At 44.0% G+C, this 17,224-nt stretch overlaps 1 long non-coding RNA gene across 1 annotated transcript in view; it reads right to left on the minus strand.

Annotated features, from left to right (window-relative positions):
- LOC138849406 (uncharacterized) overlaps nt 1–17,224 on the minus strand; it is a 305,173-nt gene that overhangs the window by 73,828 nt on the left and 214,121 nt on the right. Inside the window, exons 6-7 of the long non-coding RNA XR_016232907.1 lie at nt 9,123–9,250; nt 8,978–9,036 (exon numbers count right to left, since the gene is read on the minus strand). This is a non-coding gene — a long non-coding RNA (uncharacterized LOC138849406). The remainder of the gene's footprint in view (nt 1–8,977; nt 9,037–9,122; nt 9,251–17,224) is intronic.

Consider the following 17,224-nt stretch of genomic DNA (forward strand, 5'->3'; position numbering starts at 1 on the left):
CAAATTAATTCAAATTATCCACTACACCTGCTATCATCCTCATTATTGTTCAGCTTGGTATTGGAGGTTCTCTAAGATTGGGAAAGAATAGAACAAGTGGTGATTTGGAAAATATATGATCAATTACACAGAAGACTCAAGCAAATGAACAAATTAACAGAACAGCTTGGCTGAACAAATTTTACAGCAAGCACCCACATTCCCAGGACCTGGAGTCTACCGCTGATGTTGTACTGGCCTTGGTTTATCACGTATCTATCCATTTCCTCTCTTCTCTTATCGATCCATCTTACTTTGGGGATGCGTTTCAAAGTAAATTACAAACCTCAGTGCACATCCCTCTTTCATATGTTAATATGCATATTCATGAACCAGAGTTTAATATTTCTTTGCAGTTTTTTTGTCATTTGGAAGTAAAATGCACATGGAATAGATTTTACACACACAATGATATATACAAATATTAAATACATGAGCATCACATTTGACAAATGCATACAAAATTGCAATCCAAACCTTTATCAAGCTATAGAACCACCCTTTCCAGTCATCTCCTGCCCCCCACCACAGATGGTGACTGTCCTGGTATTTTTTTCATCATACAAAGATTTTGCCTGTTCTGCAACTGCATAAACAAAACAGAGCTCCATTGTGCAAGGCTTCTTTCCCTCAGCATACAGTTCTTTGCTGAAGCACGCATGCTGTTGGCAGCATCTGTAGTGCGTTCCTTGTTTATTGCTGAACGGTATTCTATTGTTTGAACATAGACGATGTGATGATCCCTTCTCATATGGACAGTGACACCAAGGACATTTCCAGTTTGGAGCGTTTATGACTAAAACTGAACATTCTTGAATGTCCTCCTGGGAGGATCTAGTTCATTTCTCTTGGGGAAATTACTTGAGAGTGAAATTGCTGTGTCCTATGGCTGTGCATTTAGTTAATGGTTTAGTTTTATAAGAAATTGTGGGGAATTTTCCAAAATGGTTCTGCTATTTTAGACTGCACCAACAATTTGTGTTTGCTCCACATTCTCATCAGTATTGGTTACTGTCAGTTATTTTCCTTTTAGCCATTCCAGTGAATGTGGTTTTAATTTGTATTCCCCTAATAAATACTCCCATTGAGCACGTTTGTTTGTGATATTGACATTTCAATACCTTTTGTGGTGTTTATTCACTTTTTTTTTTTGCCAAATTTAAGGCTGTTAACAGCTCATATACATTCTATATGTCTGCTGTGTGAACTGTGAATATTTTCTTCCAGGTATATCTCACTTATTAATTTTCTTATTGATGCTTTTGATGAGCAAAGTGTTTTTTTTTAACTTTTATTTTAACTTTTAACTGAGTTTTATGGCCCTTTTTGAGTTACTTTTGTACCTTTTCGGATTTTTTGTATTTTATATTTTTTGAGGAGGCTGAATTCCCAATTCTTATGAAAGCAAATACTACCAAAGACTTATATAAATTTTACAATAAGTGAAAACATGAATGACTTACCCACCAGCAATAAAGCTATATTAAAAATCAAGTTATTATGAATTAAAGCATGTTATTAGTTCAAGAAGAGAAACACAGATCAACAAAATATGAGAGCCCAGAACAGAGCCAAAAATATCCTATGGGGTTTCCTAAAAGTGTATGTGGAGGTACAATAGAGTACTCATTTCAAATTAAGGAGGGAATAATCTGACTATTTAGTAAATGTCTCGCTTGATGGAGAAAAGTGAAACTCATATCACAACATGTGCAAAACTCCAAACATTAATCCTGAATAGAAGGGTAAAATCATAAAGGTGAGAACAGAAACGCATGAAAACATCTCTTACATCTTCATGTTTGAAACGATTTCTTCCTTTCTTTTTTAAGAATTTATTTATTTATTTGAGAGTCAGAATTACAGAGAGGGAGAGGCAGAGAGAGAGAGAGAGAGAGAGAGATATCTTCATTCCATTGGTTCACTCCCCAGATGGCGACAATGGTGAGAGCTGGGCCAAGCCGAAGCCAGGAGCTTCTTCGGGTCTCCCACATGGTGCAGGGCCCAAGTGCTTGGGCCATCATTTGGTGCTTTCCCAAGTGCATTAGCAGGGAGCTGGATTGGAGTGGAGCAGCCGGGACTCAAACTGGTGCCCATAAGGCATGGTGGTGCAGTAGGCAGTGGCTTTACCTGCTACACCACAGTGCCAGCCCTGTGCAAGGATTTCTTAGATGAGATCCAAAAAGCATAAACCATGAAAGGGGACCTAGATTGATGTGACCATACCAAAATGAGCAAATTCTCTTGAATAAGAGCTGCAAGATGAGAGATGATAGACTGGGAGAAATTATTTCAATTATCCAAAACATTACAGCATTAATATCTGGAACCAGGGAATTTCTGAAAATCAGCAAAAGGAAAGAAGGAATCATAGGCTAAGGATATGATAAGAAATCTGAAAACTGGGAAACACAATGTCTTACAGAAATACAAACAGATAATGTCATTATTAGAGACATGCTAAAAGAAAAGGGGGCAAGAGTTTCCACAAATAATATTGACAGTAATAGACAGCAGGGTAACATCAAATGCTTAGAAGTTATGAGAAAAAGGACTCCCTACTGACAGCTGATAGAGGTACATGCTAGTTCAGACAGTGCGATGAACAGTTTGGTGTATACCCCTGAGAACCACAAGGAAATGCGTGCAAGGATATTTATTGCAGTACTGTCTGTGAAAGCCAGATTCATTTCCAGAAGAAGAGATAAGTCGAAGTCGGCAAGTGAATGTGACGGAATGCTAGGTAAACTCTGCAATAATCAAGAGCAATAAACCAGATTTACCAAGTGCACATAAATAGTTCTTAAAAACATATCACTGAGTGGGAAAAAAAAAGAAAATTTGATTTATACCTCAGTTTCGCTCATGTAAATTTAAAAGTATGCACACAATCTTATGTGTTTTCAAAGCTACCGCAATATCAAAATAAATATATTCAAGATGGCTTGGAAACTCGCTGATGTAATTCTAAGTATCTTCCTTAGAAAACAAGGTTATATTTTCCCCAGCTCTTCCCACCTCATGGCTCTCTCACTCATCAAAAATTCTCAAAACTGAAGACAATAATAATAATCTTAAAATAATAAACACAAGATAAAGCCTACACTTTTCTTTACGACTTTAGGACTTAATCCAGCCGGGCATTTAAAGCAGCTTTGTGACTTTTTGCGACTGCATTAATATTTAGTATCTTTTAATACAGACATATTGATTATTCACTGCAGCCTCTGTAAGGGACCTTAGTGATTTAGCAACACATTAAAATTATCAACATAACACGGAGAGAGAACTAGTACCGGAACATGAAACTACTGATTCGATATTCAGCCGACTACACATAAAAGGGGTCTAATGGTGATGGAGTGAATAAGAATCCGAGATGTGAGTTCTAGTTCCAAATTGTTGGCTAACGACTTGCTTCTGCGAAAGAGCAAGCTCCGTGTCAGGATCCAGTGAAATAATGGATGTGAAATATTCTTGCGAACTGCAGAGTACAAAGTAAATGGAGATTTTAATTTTTATTCTAAAACTGTGTGTCCAAAGAAATGGAAGTGTGTATTAGCTGAAATACTTCTGGTTACATACGTTAAGCTAATAAAAGTCCTTTTATTGCTCAGGCCAGTTGCAAGCTTAACGTATGAAAAAGCCCAGGGAGAGGCTGGAGGCATGGGCTCCAACAGTGCAGGCACACACACCCTTTGTCTCTGTGTCTCCCTTTCTTGTGTTATTTTAGAAACCAAAAGAGGAAGAGGGGCAGACAGATTCACAGACAGGGTGCTCCCATTTCCTGCTTCAGTCCCTAAATATCCGCAATGGCCCCCAGCTGTTGAAGCCAGGGGCCAGGAATTCCTTCCAGGTCTCCTATGTAGATGACAGGAACTCCATTACTTAAACCATCATCACTGCTTCCCATGGGGTCTGCATTAACAGGAAACTGGATTCAGTGGTTGGAGACAGGGATCAAACCCAGGTACTTTAGCTTCTGGGAAAGCAGCAGAGGATGGCCAAAGAATCTGGGCTGCTGCCATCCCCCTGGGAGACCTGAATGGAGTTCCTGGGCCCCTGACTTGGGCCTGGCCTGGTGCAGTCCAGCTGTTTTGGCCATTTGGGGAGTGAACCAGCAGATGGAATCCATCTCTCTCTCTCTCTCTCTCTCTCTCTCTCTCTCTATCTCAATCTGTCACTCTGCCTCTAGATAAATGAAATACATCCTTAAAAAACAAAACAGGCACTTCAATATGGCAACAATATGGCTAGCTAGATCAACACCTGCTCTTTCCTTTATTTTTCAGCTCCAGTTCAACAGGTTCTCACTTCATGGCCACAGAATAGTTGCTACTACTATCAAGAGCTCTGTGGTTCCTGAAACAAGTGTGGGAAAAAATAGACCTGCAACCCTGAGAGTTTAAATAAAATCTCTGAAGGTAAGTGCCCTTGACTGTGCAGAGCCTGATTTGGGATATGAGCCTCTCCATCAGGGTAGCCAGGGACTTGGGACATGCTAATGGGCTTATGCTAATCAGAAATTGCGGCCCAAGTGGCTGCTTTGCACAACTTCTTAGAAGTGGATGCTGGAGATGCAATCAGCACAAGGAATCTTGTCATGGAGAAAAGCTAATGTTTGTACCAGGAGTCCTTGGAGCTGGGAATGAGACTGCCAGCCTCTCACACTGCAGGCAAAATCCAATTAATAATTTTTCACATTCCCAAATCTCCTGACGTGATCTGAACTGAGAGCCTTCCAACAGTCGTACATGGAAGCCTTAGCCCAGATGTGACTGTTGTGGGGAGATAAGGCTTATAAAGAAGTGACTAAGGCTAAATGAACTCCTAAAGATGGGGCCTGATCTAATGGGATTTGTGTGCTAGTAAGAAGTGACACTGCAACACAGTGGGAAGGCAGCCATCTGCAGACCAGGAAGGGAGCCCTTACCAAAGCCGGATGTTCCAGCACCGTGGACTCCCAGCCTACACAACTGTGAGCCGACAAATTGTAAAGATGCAATTGTTTAAGCCGCCCAATCTGTGGTGTTGGCACAACAGACCACATAAACGTTCCTGTTCCCAGACGCCTTTCCCGAACCAGCTGCCTGTGGTGAGCATTCCCCTGAGAGTCTAGTGAAACCCTTTTGGGCAAGCCTCATGGACTTTTCATGAATCTCGGTGGACACAGAATCCTGTGTAGGATGTCCCTCTCTCCCTCCCTCTTTGGGAGTCTGCGGCCTCTCTTCATGCTCTTGTCCAGTACTTATCCAAAGTCTTGTACTACCTCTGTGTCCACAACTCCTGCAGGTAGAGCCGCCCAACCTTCCTTACACATTCAACTCCCTACCATTCGTCCCTACATCACTGACCATCAATCCTTCAAACACCAGCATTTATGACAAAGTTGACTGCTATGATCACATCCACCGTCTAGGAAAACAAGCAAAGCCCCCACTGTGTGGGTGAACGGTGCCCCTAAACCACACGGCCAGCCAAGGCAGGAGCCTTAGGCTTATCTTCAACTCCTCCTTCTCCCTCACCTCTCACATCAACCAGTGACCTCACTCCCTTCATTGTCCTTGCCACCGGCCCTGGTGTGTGCCCTCAGGATCATCCTGGGCGAAAGCTCCTGTGCCTCAAGTGGCCTTTCTGCTCCCACTTCGTGGGCCCTCCACACACCAGACTCAGAAATGAACACGAGTGCACTGATTCCCACAGCTGTTCCCCATCGCTTAACGGACAAAAGAAACATCGCCGAAAGGGATGTCAGAGTATCCGTGACAGCCTCATCCAAACCAGTGTGGAAAAAGCGGTCTAACCAGAATCCACTTCTTTCCTAAACTTAGTGCCTGCTCCTAGCAAAGCACCTCAGCTGATGGGGGTGGGGGGTCATATCATTATCTTGTTTATTGCTGGCCACTGTTTTAGGAGGTGGGTTCTCATGCGATCCTCACGTCGTAGATACTGGGACTGAGGGACAGAGGGGCTGAGCACCTTGCTGCATGGCACACTAGTCATGAGAGGGAAATAAATGAACTGGTTGCAGAATTCAGGAGTCCACGTTTCCAAACCGTCCATCTAAGTGGTTATATATCTTTCAATCTGGGCTCCACTAACCTGTCTAGGCAGGGGTTAAAAATTACACATATTATGGATATGTTTACTTTGCTAGGGCCAAGATTCATAGGCTACCTAAGAGTCTCAAAAGAATCCACGGCTGGGAGCCGGTGCCGTGGCTCACTTGGTTAATCCTCTGCCTGTGGCGCCAGCATCCCATATGGGCACCAGGTTCTAGTCCCAATTGCTCCTCTTCCAGTCCAGCTCTCTGCTGTAGTCCTGGAGGGCAGTGAAGGATGGCCCAAGTGCTTGGGCCCCTACACCCGCATGGGAGACCAGGAAGAAGCACCTGGCTCCTGGCTTTGGATTGGCGCAGCACCAGCCATAGCGGCCATTGGGGGGTGAACCAACAGAAGGAAGACCTTTCTCTCTGTCTCTCTCTCTCACTATCTATAACTCTACCTGTCAAATTAAAAAAAAAAATAAAAAAAAAATAAAAAAAAAGAATCCATGGCACAAATAGACAAAAAGGAGAAAAAAGCTTGTTATATGTCTACTATGTCTACTATTGCCAGAGTCTCCAGAGACTTCCAGAACTCTTTCTTGGGAGTCTCTGAAGGTTCTAGATGGAGTACTTCATGTTACGATAACCTGCTGAGGTAACACCACACCTACCAATCCTTTCCTGCATTCAAGCTCCCTCCAACAGAGAGTGGACCTGGTGTAGAACTGATGGTCTACCCCAAGAGCCATATCAGCAGCACCTCCACCCTGAACATGCAGGCGTGTGGCTCAACACACCAGTGCAGGAAAGCAAGCAACAAAACAGGCAAATCACAGGAATGTAAGCCTGAATCACAGGGATTTCCCTCCGATAACAAATTCCCTCAGCCTCGTGCCCAGCTGTTTTCAAGCAGGGCTGAGTCGCATCCGGGTTCTTCCAGGTACGAGTTTCTCTCGCTGAGGAGCTCATCTTCTCCAAACCTGGATATTTGCGAAGCACCCTGCTGCCTTGATTAACGAGTCCTCCCATAGAGCCACTCTTGGTGATGACATGACAAAGCTCCTTTGTCCCCGTGTACAGCGGGACCATTAACTGCTGGCAAGAATCCCAAAACTGCTCCAAAGATGTAGAGGAATTCTAATGAACTACAAAGCATTCCTCAAAAAGGAGCACAATAGATTTTTCAGACCTCAGGCTCTGTCCATCCACTTAACAAACATTATAATATCCCTTTTTAGGAAATAATAGGCATTTCCCACACAAAGAAAAATGCCCTTTTGAATTGTCTTATCTCTTCTATCTCTTCTAAATTTTAGGTTATGAATATGTACTATTTTGTAAAGGAAAATAATTCCTAAAGTTTTTTGTTTTTCTAAAGTCATATGCTCTTGTAGTTTTTAAGGGTGGTCCATTACCAAAATCAATAGAGATGTGTTCAAATGCAGAACTACCAAAGCAGTATCCCTAGTGCTGGGATCTAGAATATGGATAAGTGGTGTCCAAAATTTCAGAAGTTTGTGTCATGGGCTCTTGGTTTTGGAGGACAGAGTTGATGCACCCAGTATGTTTTTTCATCTTTCCCTCTGTTACACTTTAAATAGGATTTGTCTCTCCAAACTCATGCAAATGTTTAAATCACAAAGTCTTATGTTAATGGTTGATGGATTAATGTTTGATGGATTAAGGAGAAATTTACTCCAGTTATGGTGTACACAGGTAGAGCCTTGGAAAGCTATTGGCTTGGATTAAGTTGCTGGAGCGGAACCCCTGGCCTCATCACAATGGCACTATAAGGAGAGACCACACACAACAGATAAAGCTCAGCATGTAGTCCTCCTTCCACACATGTGCTGTCCTCATCGAATGCCAGAAGAATGGGGCTACCTGATCTTGGACTGTGAAACTCCTAAACTGTAAACCAAAACTAACTTTTAACTCTCCTATAAAGTTCTTCCCAGGTTCTTTTAGTTGTAGTAACACAAAGATACAAATACACCCTCCCTACTAGCACAAAACTTTACCTGAATAGTCACCCGTCTCCACGCATCCCATTTCTTTTTCAGAACAAGCTCAACCCTCTGTGTCAACCATGATCCCTGGTTGGTTTTAGTCCAGCATGAATTCAAGGGAGGGGCTATAACTGTACTGTTCAGTCAGGCTGATCTTAGAACCGCTGATCAACATGCTGGGTACCAACCCTCACTATCTTACCAGCATCGAATAGGAACCCTGTGACCCCAATGCCTGTGGCAGTCATCCTAGAGGGATGAGGGGACCCAGACTTAGGAGAGAAATGGCTCCCGTGGAAGCCAGAGTGGGGAGACAGGAAGAAATGGAGTCCTCAGTCCAGCTGCTGTACCATCCAGTCATGCAGCCTTTTTATTGCCTGCGAACCCTCAGGTACATGAAACAATAAATCCTTTTTCATTGAAATTAGATTTTGTTTCTTGCAGCACAGTGTCCTAGCCGACCTACAACTCCTTAATGTTTGTGGTTTCAGCTGCAACATGATATGTCAGGAGAATTAAGTTACTCTCACATTTTTTGGAACAGCAGGATCAAGTTCCAACCACCCTCATGGCAGTCAAGTAACAGTCACTAAAAAGAAAAAACCAAAAACTAATAATATAACATAGGTACACTGGAGGAATCCCTTCCCTTCAGTGATCATGACCTTGACCAATGCCCTCTGTAACTAGGTCCTTATTTCCTCCAAAACCAGGTCCCCCACCTCCAAAACTGTCTGCAGACCCTGCCTCAACCCCTCCCTGCGATCTATTGATCCTGCCTTGTGTTCCCTCACGCTGCCTTGCTGCCTCCGACTTTGCCTCCAGGCCCAGACATTCGGGATCAACCCTCAGTGGAAAAGCTCTTCGCCATTTCTTAGGTTACCTTTGTCTCAGATGTTGGCTTTGCTTCCTTATCCATCTGCCATGAGCTGGTTCTACGTCCTGCAAAGGGTAGGCACAATATCTGGTGAGTTGGGCAGTTGGGTCTGGAGATGTCAAAGATACAATAAATAAGAAGCACCACCCACCTTTATCACTAAAATGAGAGCACTGGTTGGAGACTGTGCTAAGATTCCTTCAAGTTCTACGGTGTGCGAGGCTGAAGACGCTGCCTTTGGTGCTTGAGGTACTTTCAAGCCCAGCACTGAGACGGAACCTGGAAATTAGAGGCCTCGATAATCAACATTTTCAATTAGCACTTTGTTATATAACGATAGAATGTGATCGACCCCACTGCATATTTGTTAGAAGTAGGACACCCACTACTTAGCATTTTCAGCTTTACTTTTCAGAATGTGGGACGCATTTTATTAACACAAAAGTGATCCTCATAAGATAGAAACTCCTACAATATTACACTCGTAGTTGACCCCCACAGAAGCCTCATCACCCTCACCAACAGGAAAACCTCTCCCCATGTTGTAAGTGACCACTGGAAAGTCAACCATTTCCTACTTCTGCAGCCCTAGAGCCGACTGTGTCCATCTCAAACCTTCCGTTCCCACCTACCCAGACCACAGCAGCTCCTAGATGCCACAATGTTAATTTCTCTTCATCTTTTCTCTACGTACAAAACCCTTACCTAACTTTTTTATCCAGTAGACATACCCCGGATTCAAGGCCCTACTGAATTCTTCCCTTCTCACTTACACCTTTTCTGATTTCCTCCGAGTTGTTACTGCATGTGGGAGACATGGTTTCCACCAGCGGTCACTGTGCATGGAAGACAGCGGGGTAAGGAGTGCATCCCACTGCATGTGGGATGCTGGCTGCTCAGTGCTTTAGACTCTGATCAGTCAGATCCACAACGTCTCCTTTACAAGGAGCCAGGAGGCACAAGCGATCAATTCTTCTCCCCTTGGTGTAGTCCCAAAGGAGAACCAAGGGAGATGTGTGCTCCCCAACGTGGAGTACATAAAGCCATTCAGACTACTTCGTTATACACGTGCATGTGCCATGGGGTGCACCTGTGTGTCGGCCTCTAACTCAAGCATGAGGTCCACGAGAGCAGAAACCGTGTCTTTCCCAGCACAGTGCTTGTTGCGCCGCACACACTCAGTGGATGTTTTTAAATAAGAGTGAATGAAGGATCAGAGAAGGTGGAAGAAATGGACCGCCCACCATTATTGGTGGGAGTTTCCAGTGGCACGCTCACTTTGGAAAACTATTTGGCCATCCTCAGTTCTTCCTAAGGCTAAAAATACAACTATGACCAGTGATTCCACTCCTAGGTATACACTCGAGAGAAATGAGTCATATGTCCACTGGAAAAAAAAAACATGTACAAGAATTCTCATAGCTGTTTTTGTCAAAATAGAGAAAACCCAGAAAGCACCCCAACCGTTTTTAATAATAGGATGAATAAATAATGGTATACTATGAAGAACAGAATATGCCCAACAAGAACACAGAACATAGAACACAGATGAAATTTACAAATACGTGGGTACTTCATAAGAAATAGAATTAGAAGATACATTTATTCTGGTGCAAAAGTTTTTGAAATCTGGGACAGATGTTGTGGTGTAGTGGGTTAAGTTGTTCTTGGGATGCCACATCTCCTATCAGCATTCCAGTTCAAGTCCATTTCTGATCCGGCTCCCTGCAGGGTACAATGACCCAAGTACTTGAGTTACTGCCAACGGAAACTTGAATGGAGCTCCTGGCTCCTGGCTTTCGGCTTCAGCCTGACTCAGATCTGGCTCTTGCAGCCACTTGAGGACTGAACCAGTGGAGATTTCTCTCTCTCTCTCTGCCTTTCTAATTAATTAATTAAAATTTTTGAAGTCTGTTCAATAAAGGAGTCTTTATTCATGGAAAGTATGTACTATGAATATACTATATATGGATTTGTAATTACATAAATACATGTAAAAATGTATGAAATCTCCCATTTAAAGTTTTGTCTCCTTCACTGCATATGTTACACCTATACGAACAATGCTTAGAAAACTGAAGGAATTTCAGATTCATTGTAGTTTTTTGATTGAACATAAGGGAACACAGTGAAAAATTACAACACAAAGAGTCAAAAGGTCAATGTTGGAAGGAATAACTCCCTTCCTTGACAAATAAGGACCCAGAGCCCAGAGAGGTGAAATTAGCTTCCTTGATAGGTGCAGAGCTGAGCCATTATATCTTCATTATTCCACGCCTCCCTGTCTATCCAAAGAAATGAAATCATGGCCCTATGCGGAATGGAGAGTTGGCAGGGACTCTGTAAGAAACGGAAGGGGTTTTCTCTCCGTCCATCCTCCTCACATTCCTGGCTTCTTCCTGACTTTCCTCGGCTCCACTGGTGCTCACTCCACCCCTCTTCACTAACCAACCCAGCCAAGCAGAGCTGGATCAAAGCGGGTCTCACGTGGCGCCCGGATGATGAACCTCAAAACCAGGTCAGCACAAAGCACTTTTCTCCCAGGTAACAAACACAGTGGTGCATTGATTTACACCACATCTCATTTCCCGGGAAGATTTTAGTTAGCTTAGGAAATGCAGATATAACAAGATGATCAGCAAAACCTGAAGAAACCAATGTATGTGTTGTGTGGGCAGGGGATCAAAATTGGAGGAGTAAGATGATGCTAGGGAAGAAGCCTGGGCCTTAGGATAGGAGGAGATTTTCCTCTCTGCTCCTAAAACTCAAAGTCAGAAACTGCTGCTGTATCTGCCCCCTCCCCCAGTGGAATCGCCATCATAAAAGGATCTTATAAAGGAAAGGATAGATCTGAAGATCTCTCTGTTTTACAGTGAGTTACATAAAATAAAGACCTTCTTATGTTTCATTAGTTAGCCTTGAACATAAACTTTAAAAACATGAGGGGCCTGCCGGCACCGCGGCTCACTAGGCTAATCCTCCGCCTTGCGGCGCCGGCACACCGGGTTCTAGTCCCGGTCAGGGCGCCGGATTCTGTCCCAGTTGCCCCTCTTCCAGGCCAGCTCTCTGTTGTGGCCAGGGAGTGCAGTGGAGGATGGCCCAAGTCCTTGGGCCCTGCACCCCATGGGAGACCAGGAGAAGCACCTGGCTCCTGCCATCGGATCAGCGTGGTGCACCGGCCGCGGCGGCCATTGTGGGGTGAACCAACGGCAAAGGAAGACCTTTCTCTCTGTCTCTCTCTCTCTCACTGTCCACTCTGCCTGTCAAAAAACAAAACAAAACAAAACAAAAAAAACATGAGGGGCCAGTGTTGTGACACAACAGGCTACGCCGCCCCTTTATACCAGTGACACTGGTATCCCCTACTGGAGGGCCAGTTCCATTTCAGACTTCTTGGCTTCCAACACAGGTCCCTGCTAGTGCACCTGGGGAGACAGCCAAGGCTGGCTCAGACACCTGGGCCCCTGCCACCTGTGTGGGAGACCTGGATGGAGGTCCCTGCTCTTGGCTTCAGCCTAGCCCAGCCCAACTATGTGGCCATTTGGGGAGTGAAACAGCAGATGGAAAGCTGCTCGCTCCCTCTCGCTCTCACTCTCTCTCTCCACACACACACACACACACACACACACACATTTCTATCACTGTGCCTTTCAAATAAATGACAGATAAACCTTAAAGAAAAATGAAATATTGGATTAAAAATACAAAATAATGCCCACAATTGAGACAACATAATTGCTTTTAGAGTACGGTCAAGCTGTAGAAAAAGAGAACGCGTGATCTGATCCAAGACAGACTGCAAAGAACTCTTCCCTCTGCACCAGCTCAGAAGAGTCAGGCCATGAGCAGTGGATTCTACCATGTCAATCAAGCTGTCAAATTGTAGGTCTCTATAATATTTATGATGCAATGCACCACACATAAATATATTAAAATTGTGTTATGGGAAACAAACTCCAGGGTTTGACAACACAGAATCTAGGAAACTCACATTTTAAATATTCTCACTTTGCTGCTCATCCACCCAAGTTCCACAGAGATAACCAACTCTTCAGTAACCAGACAGGGAGTCAGAGTGCGACTTGCAGGGCTGCTGCTGTAACAGCAAGGTAAGCTGCCACCTGTGATACCAGCATCTCATGTGGGCACTGGTTTGAGTCCTGCCTGCTCCAATTCCAATCCAGCTCCCTGTTAATGTGCCTGGGAAAAGCAGCAGATGATGGTGCAAGAACTTGGCCCTTTGCCATCCATGTGAGATACCCAGAAGAAGCTCCTGGCTCCTGGATTCAACCTGACCCAGCCCTGGCTGTTGTGTCCATTTGGGGAGTGAACCAACAGATCGAAGGAATCTCTCTCTGTCTGCCCCCTCTCTCTTTGCAACTCTGCCTTTCAAACAAACAAATAAATCTTTCTTTTTTAAATGAGAGTGCTACTTGCTGCTAATGCAAAATTTGGAGTAGCAGAAATTATACTGGTATCATTAATTATTGTCTATTATCTTCTACTATTATATGGGTAACCTCAAAATACCTTGTTAGCTAAATAAAAATTGAGATTTACATTTGATTTTTCATCATAAAAATAGAACAGAGAACAAGAAGCATTATAGGATTGTAAAATCCTTGGTTCTGACTCACATCTAAGAACTCCAAGGAGTCAGTGACTAAGTCGTGGTCTGGTACAGGGAAGAGTGGTGTCAGGTTGTGGGTTCAGCGTGTGTTCTCAGTGAACCCTTTCCTGCCTGTAGCTACTTCTGAGCCACTGTGGGTTACCTAACCAGATCATGGCTCAACTTTGAGAGCTGTACATCTGATCTCTTACTTTAACATTTTATTTTTGAGTATACTTTTTTCTTAGCAGTTAAAACTTGTGGCTCTGTAGACAGTTGAATTTGGCTTTCAATCCCACTTCCAAAAAGTGTTAGTGCTGTGATCTTGGGCAAATTTTTAAATTCTTTTGGCTCAATTTCCCTGTCTATAAAAGGAGTATAAAACTTGAAAAATCAAATAATTTATTAATAAATTATATGTATAAAAATATTACATCATGCTCCTTTTGGGGTTATTATGAGATTACATGGTAGGAAGTGCAATCAATGTTAGCATGAATCATTATCTCCTTATCATTCATCATTATCTCCATTATCATATGGACTACTACTACTATAATGAATTATTGTGAAAGACATAGAGCAAAACCCTTTCATTTTCTTAGAAGAAAAGCATTCCCAATCCAAGAAAACAGACAGGGGTCATTCATATCTATAAAAGGCCACTATTTTGCTGGACCTAAACTTCTCTAGGTACAATTTGGGGGACTGTAAAGTTTGTAGATCATGCAGTCTGAAAACTGGCAATGAGCAAGAGGCTGGGATAAAAAGCAGCGGCTTGCCAACACACAGGCTGGGGAGTCCCTGAACAGGTTTGGTAGTGCAAGGAAGAAACCAGGCCCAAGGATGCACGTTGAGTTTCCAGGGTAGGTTGCCACTCGGGACAACGGCATCTCATATCAAGGCACAGGTCCTCACTACGCTACTTCTGATGCACCTGGGAATGTGTCCAGTGAGACCCAAGCACTTAGGTCCCTGCTGATATGGGATGAATAGGTAAGAAGTAAAAGTTTAGGCAAGCTGGAACTCTTGTATGCTGGCCGAATGATGCCGTCTCTTTAACTGCTAATCTGATATGGGCACTTGGCAGGATGCACCTGTCACATCTGCAACCAAGGCATGTGCTAAGACACCACCCTGTTTGCATATTGGGGTACCATCCACTTCCTTATAAAAATAGGTAGGAGGCAGGAAAGAGCCCTCTTACCACCAGGGAACCTTCTTAGAGGCACCACTGTAGTTTTTCTCTTTCGCCATGGACCTCACATACAGGCACTTGGACATGCTGTTCTTGTGTGCACTCTTCCACGGCAAAGCTCGGACAGATCTTCTCAACTTTGGCTACTATTTTGGGGTTTTCTTTTCTCATTAGTTTAAGGGCAATGCTTTGGCACATGTTGTATATTTCTTTGTGGGACAGGCCACACCAGCTCATGAATGTATGCTGATTCCCTCGCCGCTGAATAAACTCTGGTCCTATTTGCACACGATACCAGTCTCCACTTAGTATTTCTATCTCTGCAGGAGACGAAATGCAGATTAAAAAGTAATCTATTCATTGTCCACTTCACCGTCATCCACCCGGGAGACTGTGATGTAGTTCTGGGTTCCTGATGGCAGCCTGGTCCAGCCCTGGTTGTTGTGACCATTTGGGGAGTGAACCAAGATATCTCTCCCCCCACCTCACCCTGATCTTTGTCTCCCAAATAAATAAATCTTTTTTAAAAAAAGGAAAGAAAAGAAACCAGACCAAAACGGAACACGGCCACCTGCCTGGCTGGGCATCCGGAAGTCATCACCTGTCCAGAGGAAGACGAAATTTCAGGCTTCCATCAGCAGTTGCGGCATAGTTTCTGCGACACTTTAAAAACACAGTTCTAATTTCAGAGTCTGGATTAGCTCACTTTTCGCAACTGCTTTTATCATCGTAAGAACATCCCAAGATAAAAAAAAATTCTAAATATAGTCATAGACAGGTAACTGGGACCTGATAAATCGAAGGTCTCTTATGATCTCTGAGTGGGCAAAACCAGGTAAACGACCATCAGTTGAAATCGCATGCTGTAACACGAACACCTTACTGGGCTCTGAAATGAGGAGAATCCTATTTGTGACAATTTGATTAAAGCAATTCCTTACGATACGTGGTATTTAAAGCAGCATCCTGAATCACTTCCTGGAAGGCCCCCAATGCACGGAAATCTAACAGGCAGAAGTCTTATCTATTTAACCAGCGGTGAGTCGTCCCAACAAGTCTTCCAAAAATAACAAAGCCCAGGAATCGCATCCTCCTGCAGCTACAGGGAGTCATCGTCACCACCTTCACTGAAGAATCAGCTGAAGTACAGCTCAGCAGGAGACACTGGCTCTGAGCCGCTGCAGACAGAAATCAACATCGAGTGGAGCCATTGTGGTCTGCAGAGCCTGCCATCTCCACCCTGCAGAGATCAAGGGAAAGAGGGCAGCTCCTTCCAGGAGCCTGGGAGCCACGTGCCTGCCAAGCCCTCTTATCCTGACTCTTCCTAGGGCTCTGCTGGGCACACCACTGTGCAAGCCGGTCCCCAGTTAATTGTTCCCTTAACGGCAGAGAGAAGGGTGACAGCAGTCATGCCATCAGCTGACTTTCGTGTGCGCCTACTCTGGACCAAGCACTAGTGTGAGTGCTTTATTTCACCCTGAAACGTTGGATTTTCCCATAACACTACAAAACAGGCACCACGGCGATACGCGTTTTACAGGTGTGGCAGCAGCGGCCAGGCTTTCACACTGAGCCTTTCGACTCCAGAGCGCACATTCGCCACTATCACTTCAATGTCTCAGAAAACCGAGATGTTCTACTTGATGTCCAATTCTCCCCCGTGCTCAGATCATGCTTGGGTTTCTACGCTAATCCTGCATAAAGAAAAGAGGAGCGATAGGAAAGGGGACAAAAAAGCTCTGAGGAGAGAGGACTAGCGCCGATTTAACAAGAAATCCTTCAGTTTAATTTCTATACTTGCTAAGTATAGCCCATCTTCCCTTAAAACTTCTAAGAGAACAGAACAGATTTTAATGGGAGTCAGGCAGAGAAAGGACAAGAGAGTAAGGAAATTGTTATCTGTGGATCCCTGCACAAATGTAAGGTATTCTTAGCAATACTTGAAGCTCAAGGAAATTCAGGGAATGCAATTCTGCACAGACTCTCACTGCTATTCTGCGAAGTGCGTGGCCAGTGTGTTAACTCTTTGCAGCTTCTTTCAGTCTTTCACTCAAAGGTACTGAGCCTTCAAGCGCCCCTATAACCATGTTACCTATAACCGAAGGGTAACAGAAGAAAGGAGGAACAAGCCAGGAGGCGGATGAGGTGAGTGTGCTCAAGGCCAGAGAAGCAGAAGATACTTGTTACTGATTTGAGCTATATTTATGGGGCGTTTCCCGTAGGCCAAAGAATGAGTGGTAAGGATGCAAAGAAATGTGCAATAGGCTCTAAACTTACCCTTAAAGTGCTCGCAGTCCAGGGCAGGAGTCTGCAATTACCCTCTGTAAAGGCCTGGGTAGTAGATGCACTAGGCCTTAGAGGCTATGAGGTCCTGTCCCAACTCAACTCTGGTGTAATAACACGAAAGCAGCCAGAGACAATATGGAAAAAATGGACGAGGCCATCT

Source organism: Oryctolagus cuniculus, chromosome 4, assembly GCF_051225735.1.
Source record: "Oryctolagus cuniculus isolate XC-2025 breed Fujian yellow rabbit chromosome 4, ASM5122573v1, whole genome shotgun sequence".
NCBI lineage: Eukaryota > Metazoa > Chordata > Mammalia > Lagomorpha > Leporidae > Oryctolagus > Oryctolagus cuniculus.